Below are 9,024 nucleotides of genomic sequence, written 5' to 3' on the forward strand. Positions count from 1 at the left end.
GAGAGATGTGGCAGTCTCCTCCCCTAAAGACCAGCAGCCTCAGAAGCCAGAGAGAGGTTTGCCCTGAGTTGGAATCCACTCTACAGCAGTAGTTTTGGTGTTTAAATGTTAAAGTAAGGGCCCTGGTGGCCCAGTGGTTTGGTGCTCAGGTGGCAGTCAAACCACCGACGGCTGGAACGCAATGGTTTCTCCTTGAGAGACCGCTGTGCAGAATTGGACACTCATGGAGACACTCTGCTGTGTCCCCCAAGGCCACTGTGCTCAGAATGGTTCTGCCAGTGAGTGCATGTTGGGAGCTGATGCACTAGACACTCAGGGCCGTCCCCAGACCCCACCAGCATCATTATCTTTGTAGTGAAAAGAACACTAAGAGCTATGCTGATCGAGTCAGGAGATATGTGTCATTGCGCGTCTTCCATCCTACCTGAATCCCGTGAGTTAGGGGTCATTATCACTGCCTTTCCAAGGAGAACACTGTAGTTTAGCTAACAGAGCAGGGTGCCCACGGCCAGGGCCTCTAGCTCCAGCTCCGTGATGCTGAAGCCCTACTCGTAAAGCCCTGTAGTTGTGCCCAAAAGGAGGTGCATGTGAACGTTATACGGCACGTGTGTTATGTCATATGCTCAGATGGTCATCCGGTCACTGATGGTCACTACCTGATCCACAGCCTTAGAAATCAAGTGGAGGATGGTTATTAGTCAGAAATGACTCTACAGTAGTGGGCATTAGAGGGTCACCATACTGTCATACACTGAATTGTGCCCCCTCAAAATACACGTATGGATGATATAATGTAAAAACTACGTAGTGCTCAATCCTTCAAGAGCTGATAAATCAAATAGCTAGAATACGCTTCTCTTAATCCCATCACAGCCTTAATCTGATGTTAATGGAAACTTCCCTAAGGTTTTTGCCTGTGAACAACTTTTACTTCACTAGAGAGAAATAATGAGGAAAACCATGTGTGAGAAGGGTGTTTAGCACTACTGAGGAGGAATTGGAGGTCCCTGCACTACGGAACTCCTTGACACCTGGTACGCAAGGCTAGATACAAGGAATTTCCACCCTACAGATGCTGCAGGAGATAAGGACCTTTCTTCAGAACCAAAACAGAGTCCATTTTCCTTGAGTGGGTATCTTGAATTGGATTTCTAGCCACCTAAACGGTGACAAATCAATATAACCTTCAATATGGATTGCATCTCAATGTAAAAAAACCCAAAAATTCTTACCACTAGACCAATAGGCAACATCATGATAGATGGAGAAAAGATTGAAACTATCAACAACTTTATCTTACTTGGATCCACAATTAACACCCTGGATATTAAGTCAGGAAATCAGGAAACATACTGCACTGGGAAAGTCTGCAGTCAGGGACCTCTCCAAATTATTGAGGAGCAATGATATCAATTTGAAGACTAGGGTGTGTCTGATTCAGGCCATGATCTTTCCGGTCACTTGCTATGTGTCTGAGAACTGAAAAATGAATAATGACAGAAGAATTGATGTCTATGAGCTGTGGTGTTGGAAAAGAGTACTGAATATCCCATGGACAAAGAACAAACAAATGTCTTGGAGAAGGTGCAGCCAGAATGCTCCTTGGATGCAAATATGATAAAGTTTAGTCTCACATACTTCAAATATGTCAATAGGAGAGGCTATTCCCTGGAAAGGGACATCATACTTGGAAAGGTGGAGGGTAGGTGAAAGAGAGGAAGGCCTTCAACTAGGTAGATTGATTGATGCAATGACTTTTGCAATGGGCTCTAGTGCGTCAGGAAGTGTGAGGATGGCACAGGCTAGAAAAAGGTTCAGATCCATTGTTCATAGGGTCATTATGGGTCATATTTGATTCAATGGCACCTAACAACATCAAACCGTGGCGGAATAAATTTGTTTGCTAAAGCCATGCCCTTGTGGTATCTCTGTCATAGTGGCACTAGATAACCAATATGCAGACCACACCATGACATATCATGCGTAGTCATATCAGAGCAGAAACTCCAAAACTCATTGCCATCAAGTCAGAAGGGCCACATAGCTGATCCTCCAGCAGTTTCTCAGAGGCTATAAATTGCATCGGAGGAGAGTGCCAATTTTTTTCCCTTAGAGTCTCTGGTGGGTTTTAACTGCCAGAGAGACACCACCTTTGTAGCAGTACAAGTCTGTATGGACTACATCATGGGAGCTTCCTTACTAGAGTGAGTCCTAGCCAATCATTTCTGAACTATGAAACAAGTAGTCAGGGATCTCTAGGGGCAGATTCCCTAAACCAGCAGAAGCTCCCAAAGGAATAGACACAGGAGGGACCCTAGTTTGGGTTTTAGCCTCCAGAACTGTGAGAAAACAGAACTTTTCTATAAAACCACTCTCCTCTAGTGTTTCTGTTACAGCAACTGTAGAAAACCAAGATAATATCTTTCTGCTCATGGTGCATCTTTAATGAACCCTGGGAGGATTGAAAGGAGCTCTGGTTAACTGTTAGCCAAAAAGCCATCAGTCTGAACTCATCATGTTCCACAGGAGAAAGGTGGGACAGTCTACTTTCATAAAGATTTAAGCCTTGGAAACTCTACAAGGAGTTTTACTCTATCCTACAGGGTCTCTGTGAGTTGGCATCAATTGGACAGCAACTGGTTTAATTTTCATTACTATTATTAGAAGTCACTAGGGCAAGGTTCAGAGCTGTTGTTTATAGGGTCACCATGAGTCAATTCATTGGCACCAGAAAACAGCACAACAGCAATCAGCTTGAAGACAATGAGGGTCTGACTGGGGAGCTCTACTGTGTAATGGCTAAGTCCCGACTGCTGGCTGCAAGGTCAGTTATTCAAACCCACCAGTTGCTCTGTGGGAGAAAGCTATAGTGGTCTTCAGGTTTTGTTTTTGACAGGTGAGGATTTCATTAATTCAACCATTTATATTAAAGTCCTAACCCTGTTAAGTGTGAACACAACCATGTTTAGAAGGAAAATATTTGAAGATATGATCAGTGAGTATGAGGTCAAAGCAGAATGGGTCCCAAAGCAAAGATGCTATGGAAGGATCAGAATAGATATTCATCAGTGTAGCCTGAACCCTAATCGCTGCTGAGTGGTGCTACTGTTAAAGAGGGGATCCGATAGATACAGACAGTGGAGGAACCCCATATGGTGTTACAACTGCAAACGGAGGAATGCCTAGTGGGACCAGAAGCTGAGAGCAAGGCGGGAACAGATTCTCCTTCAAAAACTCAGCGTCAACACAGCTGATACCCTGATCTCAGACTCCCAGCCTCCAGACCTGCAAAACAACACTTCTGCTGTTTAAAGCCACCCACGTTATAGTAGTTTGTTACATTCCTAGGAATCTAACACATCTCCCCTATACTTACTTTCGTCTCTTTCTAATAAAGAGAAAGCCAGTCAGGAGCTGGGAGGTTCTGACACATTAATGTCTGGTTAGATGCTTGATGATGGTGTTTTGTACTTTCGTTGTATTTGATTCTATAGTCACTTTCTATTTACAGCATGTGGGACTGATTTCCATTTGTGAAACTGACATTTCTTTCCCCAAAGCAAGAATTTACAGGGTGAAAAAATAGTTACTGAGTTAGAGAAAATTATGAAGCGAATCCTGGTACAGGGATTGCCCGGCTATTCTAGCATCGTGGGGATTCTCGTGAATGACGGCAGCTGGAAGAACATTGCTCCACCGCAAGGCCAGGGCTGCTGTTGAGAACTGGACTTGCCTTTCACTGCCCATCGCGTGCAGACCACAGGACACCACTCAAGTGTCTGATGACTGCCTGTCTCGTGCTGTTCTTCGTTGCTTCTTGCATTTCCTGGGTAAACAGGAGCTTTTCCAAAAGGGCAAAGCTTTCCGTAGACTCTTGACACTAAAGGTGACTGTGCAGGTTACAGATAATTGATGAGATCCTCTCCGGCACATTCACCTGCTAACCCGTGAGTGTGCCTTGAGACTATTATTTGCCGTGAATTCATCATCAGCTCCTAGTGTTGAGGAAGAAGCAGGCATCAGTTTACAACGGTCTTATCACAGCGGCTCATCTTGATCCTGTTCCTTTGGGGATGTCTTGGGTGGTAGTGGCCAGTGGCCACATCAGGAAATGAAGATGACTAACTTACTATAGAGACCTGTAAGATACCAAAAAGGCTGGAGAAGGTGGATAATGAATGAAACTAAGAGTGACTTTTCTAGAAAGCTTGACGTATAATCATCTCTGGTAAGATCTTACTTGATACTTCCGTTTCTTCTGTAGAAACACTAGCTCTAGTATTGGTGGTCATAATACCTAGAACCCATTTGTTGCCTCAGTTAGAAAATACTTAAACTGGAAGTTAAAAACACAAACTCAAACTTGTATAGAAATAAAGATGTTGTTGTTTAAACATTTGTCCACTTCAGGTAAGACTTGGTCCACTGGCTCCAACGATAACATTTTAGAGCCTTTCTCTAGTCTGTCTTCCATCTGCTGCCTTCAGCCTTAGATATTTACCAGGGAAAGATGACTTCTATTTCGTAGTATCCCCAACAACTGTTGCTGGTGTGTCGGTGTCTCCAATTGGGTGATGTGCCCATCCCTGAAGCATTCATGTTGCTCAGATAATGAGGTATGCTGGACGGACTTGGAAGGCAAACTTGCACTCACTGCCGTCAGTCAGAACTGGTGAGTAGCTGTCCCTCCACTAAGTTTCTGAACCTGTTTATTGCCCGGGGAGAGATTTCTCATCCTTGTCCCTCAGAGTCACTCATGGATTTGATCCTCTGGAGAGGCACTGCCCTGAGCTTAGCAGAGCAATTCCTACAGATCTCACCCCCCATAGCTCCCCAAACAGACGTAGATAAAAAGTCTGCCCACTCCCTTAGCCTGGCTACCTGGCCTTGACCAGGTCACTTCCCCTCTTTGACTCTCAGTTTTCCGATTTATGAACTGGGGTCATGGTAGTAACCACCTGGTTGGGCTTCTGTGAAGATTAAATGAGTCAATGTCGAGAACACACCGGCCACGTCCGAGGAGCATCTACCGTCAGGCCTTTCTCTAGGTACAGGGCAACAATGGTGACCAGGAAAGCATAGCCTACGCCTTCTGTTTCATGTGGGGCAACAGAAACGAAACAGGTCATCACAGAGAGAGGCATCTCACCACAACTCTGAAGAATTTGCTAATGGAGACATGTCCTGGGACTTCCCAATAACATCTCGGGAGCCCAACCTAGCCTGCGTTGTCAGGGAAGTTGTCTTCGAGTAATGGAATTTTGTCTTGAATTTACAATAAGTGTAGGTGATTGTGTGAAGTGTAACTAATTGTTGTTTGGTTGGCTCAAACTCATGGTGATTCCATGAACAACAGAATGAAATGTGGCCTGTCCAGTGTCATCACCACTCTCTCTGGTATGCGTGAGCCCATTATCATGGTCCAACCCGGGAGACTCATCTCTCAGTAAATATCAGAACATATTCTGCTGTGATTCACAAGGTTTCCATTGACCATTTCTGGGAGGCAGATCAGTAGGTCTCTCTTCCCAGTCTTAGTATGGAAGCTTCACTGAAATCTGATCACCACGGACAACATTCCTGGAATCCAGATACCGGTGGTCTAGTTTCATGGATGCAAGATTGTGTCCTCAAAAAAAAAAGTGTCAATTCCACCAGCTGTAAGTCTCAATATTATGTAATTTTCCTCTTTTTTGTGCTCTAATCTAATTATCACATGTTGTCAATCCTACAATTTGAGTTAATGTCTTTTGAGATATAAAAAAATATTGAAGCAGCAAGTAAAGACAGGGGGACCTATTACAATCAAGAGAGAAGATCCAGACGTATGCATGCCCTTTACACACACGGTCCTGTCTCGAGAAACCCTAGAACCAGGGAATATTGATAACAAGGACCTTCCTCAGGAACTAACAAAATCAATATGGGGGGGGGCGGTATGTGTGAGGGAATTCAGCCATTTAACCATGTCCAGGGGTATAATTCAGTGACATCAAATACACTTATCATGTTAAGCTAATATCACCAATATGCGTTTTCAAACAGAAATTCTGTACTCACCAAACAATAACTCCCCTGCTTCCGACTCTTCTGCTCCCTGTCTGGTTTTTGTTTTGTGCTGTGGAGTCAGAACAGACTCATAACTGACTCTCCAGCAGATTCTCTGAGGCTGTAAATCACCTGGGAAGAGACTGCCCATCTTTTGTCCACTGAATAACTAAAGGGTTCAAATCGGATGTGTTTGCGTTGGCAGCACATCTCCTTATTAACAGGCTATCGGAGTTTCCTGTACCTACCACTAAACTTTTGCCTTAATGCATCATGCATTTGTCTCTCATCCAGCTAAAATCATAGGGTGTCTTTTTTGGTTTGACTCATTTCACTCAGCATTATATTTTCAAGGTCCATTAACATATGAGAATTTTGTATTTATTTATGGTTAAGTAACGTTTTATTCTGTTTACACTACATTTTGCTTATTCATTCATCTGTTGATGGGCATTTGAGCTGTTTCCACATTTGGCTATTGTAGATGGAGGGGAAATGAACAATGGTGTGTTCAAGTCAACTCATTGTCCTAGCGCCAGAACCAAGCCACAGATAACCATCCATCAGGCTTTGGGGAGACTGTAAACAGCACCGGAAGAGATTGACCATCTTTGGTCCTTGGAGCGGCTGGTGAATTTGAACTGCCAAGCAACTCCGTACCGACTACACCACCAGAGCTTCCTCACTGATGCACTAAGACTCGGTTTATCCCTGATTTATAGGGTGATACATTTCTATCTAGAAATGAAATTTCTGGGTCATATGGTAATTCCATGTTTGACATTATAACAAATGAGCAGGTAGTTTTCCATTGGAAGTGCACCATTTTAAATTCCCACCAATTTTTCCATCTCTTCACCCATCCTTGTTTTTCATTTTTCTTGAAATAGCCCTCCCAGCGGGTACTAGAGTATAGAGTTGCAGGTTTGTTTGTGCCTCCTAATAACTGATGATGTTGAACATCTTTTAATGAGTTTATTGGTCATTTGAATTTAATTTTCTACACAATACCTACTTAAGTCCCTGACCCATTTTTAAATCAGGCTGTTTTACTTTTTGTGTCTAATTTTGGAATTTCTTTATATAGTTTTGATCCTATATTAAACTCATATCTGACAAAGGGGCTTAAGCACAGGGGAAATTGTTCTGAGTGATTAGATAAACTTTCAGTCAGTTGGACCCACAACCACAGTGAGTCGGCACCAGCTTGATGACACCTCACAACAGCAACAACTCCAAATATGGTCTCCCATTCTCCAGGTTGTCTCTCTAATTTATTGATAACTCCTTTAACATACAAACCTCATATCTGAAAATTCCTTGAAATATTGGTGTGATCCATTTTCTTCTCCTTTTTTTAAAATTTTGTTTGTGCCTTTGGTGTGAAGGAATCCATTTTCTTTTTTTTTTTTTTTATGCGTGTACCGTCAAATTGGGTCTGACTGGTACAGGAGGCGACTGTTTCTCCTTCTTCAGCAGAGCATCTGGTGGATTTGAGCCGTGCACTTCTGGGATTGTAGTGCAGTTTCCTGCCACTAGGCCACCAGAGCTCGCCAGGAATCCATTTTCAAAATCAACATCTTGACATCTTCCCTCTATCTTTTCTTCTAAGAATTTTATGATTTTAGTTCTTCTATTCACTGATGCATTTTGAGTTAATGGTTCCACATAATATATTGGTTCAACTTTATCCTTTAGTACGTGGAAATCTAATTCTTCCAACACAAAGGCCTCTATTTTTTCCTCTCCAATTCTGGTTTTTAATATTGAATGCTTAAATCTAGTACCCAGTTCATGTTCAGCTCAGGCAGTCCTCCATCCTGGGGGCCAGCGTGCCGTTTTAGACCTTGCAGGATTTAAGTTCCCACCTGTGGTAAATCACAAATGGCCTCAGTTCTTTTCTTTACCTTTCCTACACACTTAGGCACGAGGCACCCACAGGAACCACAGGGTTGGCCAGGGACTTGCTTTGGCCAGTAGGACCTTCACAGATGTGGCATCAACAAGAACTTGGAAATGCTTGCGTTGGGATTTCTTTCGTGGAAGCCTCTTTTGCTATCATGGGAAGACCTGGCCTGGCTTGGTATTTTGAAGGATGGGAGGCACATGGACCAGAACGGAACTTTTCTTGTTGTCCAGCCCTAGCCTTCCAGGACCCTCCAGCAAATTGCTGGTCCCCAAATATGAGGGCAGGCCCAGCAGAGAACACAGAGCAGCTTCACCAGCAAATGCTTTGTTAATCACCCTTGGGATTTGGGGGATGTTTGCCAAGCACATTATAGTGACAATAGAGAAATGATCCTTTACTGATAAAGAGTTGTGTGTCCAACCCAAAGGCACATAGTTCAAATCCACCAGCTGCTCCGAGGGAAAAAGACAATCTCCTCCCAGACTTACTGCATCTAAAAACTCACTGAAGGGTCAGTTGTGAACCAGTTCCAAATCAATGACACATAACAAAAACAACAAGAGCTACCCTCCAGGCATTTCTCATCTGGTGGAAGGGAAAGGTGACACACACCAAAATCACTGCTACCACCGCTGGATGCTAATTAAATGCTTGCTTATTTGGTGTCAGGCCCTATATTCAATGCTGCATCTCCATTTCTTACTTAAACCTCACAACAGAACTACTTGTAGGTGCCATGAATACCCTTCCATGAAAAGCAAAGCAGTCTGTCCAAGGTCACATAACTAAATTACGGGAGAGATTTTAAAGATAAATTTATCTGATACCAAAGCCTACGTGTAATATCATACATTCCTCATTGCGTGGTACACATATAATGTAACATCGTGCATCCCTCATTGCATGGTACACATGTAACATCATGCATCCCTCATTGCGTGGTACACATGTAACATCGTGCATCCCTCATTGCGTGGTACACATATAATGTAACATCGTGCATCCCTCATTGCGTGGTACACATGTAACATCATGCATCCCTCATTGCGTGGTACACATGTAACATC

This window comes from Elephantulus edwardii, unplaced genomic scaffold (assembly GCF_000299155.1).
Source record: "Elephantulus edwardii isolate Elephantulus edwardi_28Jun2011 unplaced genomic scaffold, EleEdw1.0 scaffold00193, whole genome shotgun sequence".
NCBI lineage: Eukaryota > Metazoa > Chordata > Mammalia > Macroscelidea > Macroscelididae > Elephantulus > Elephantulus edwardii.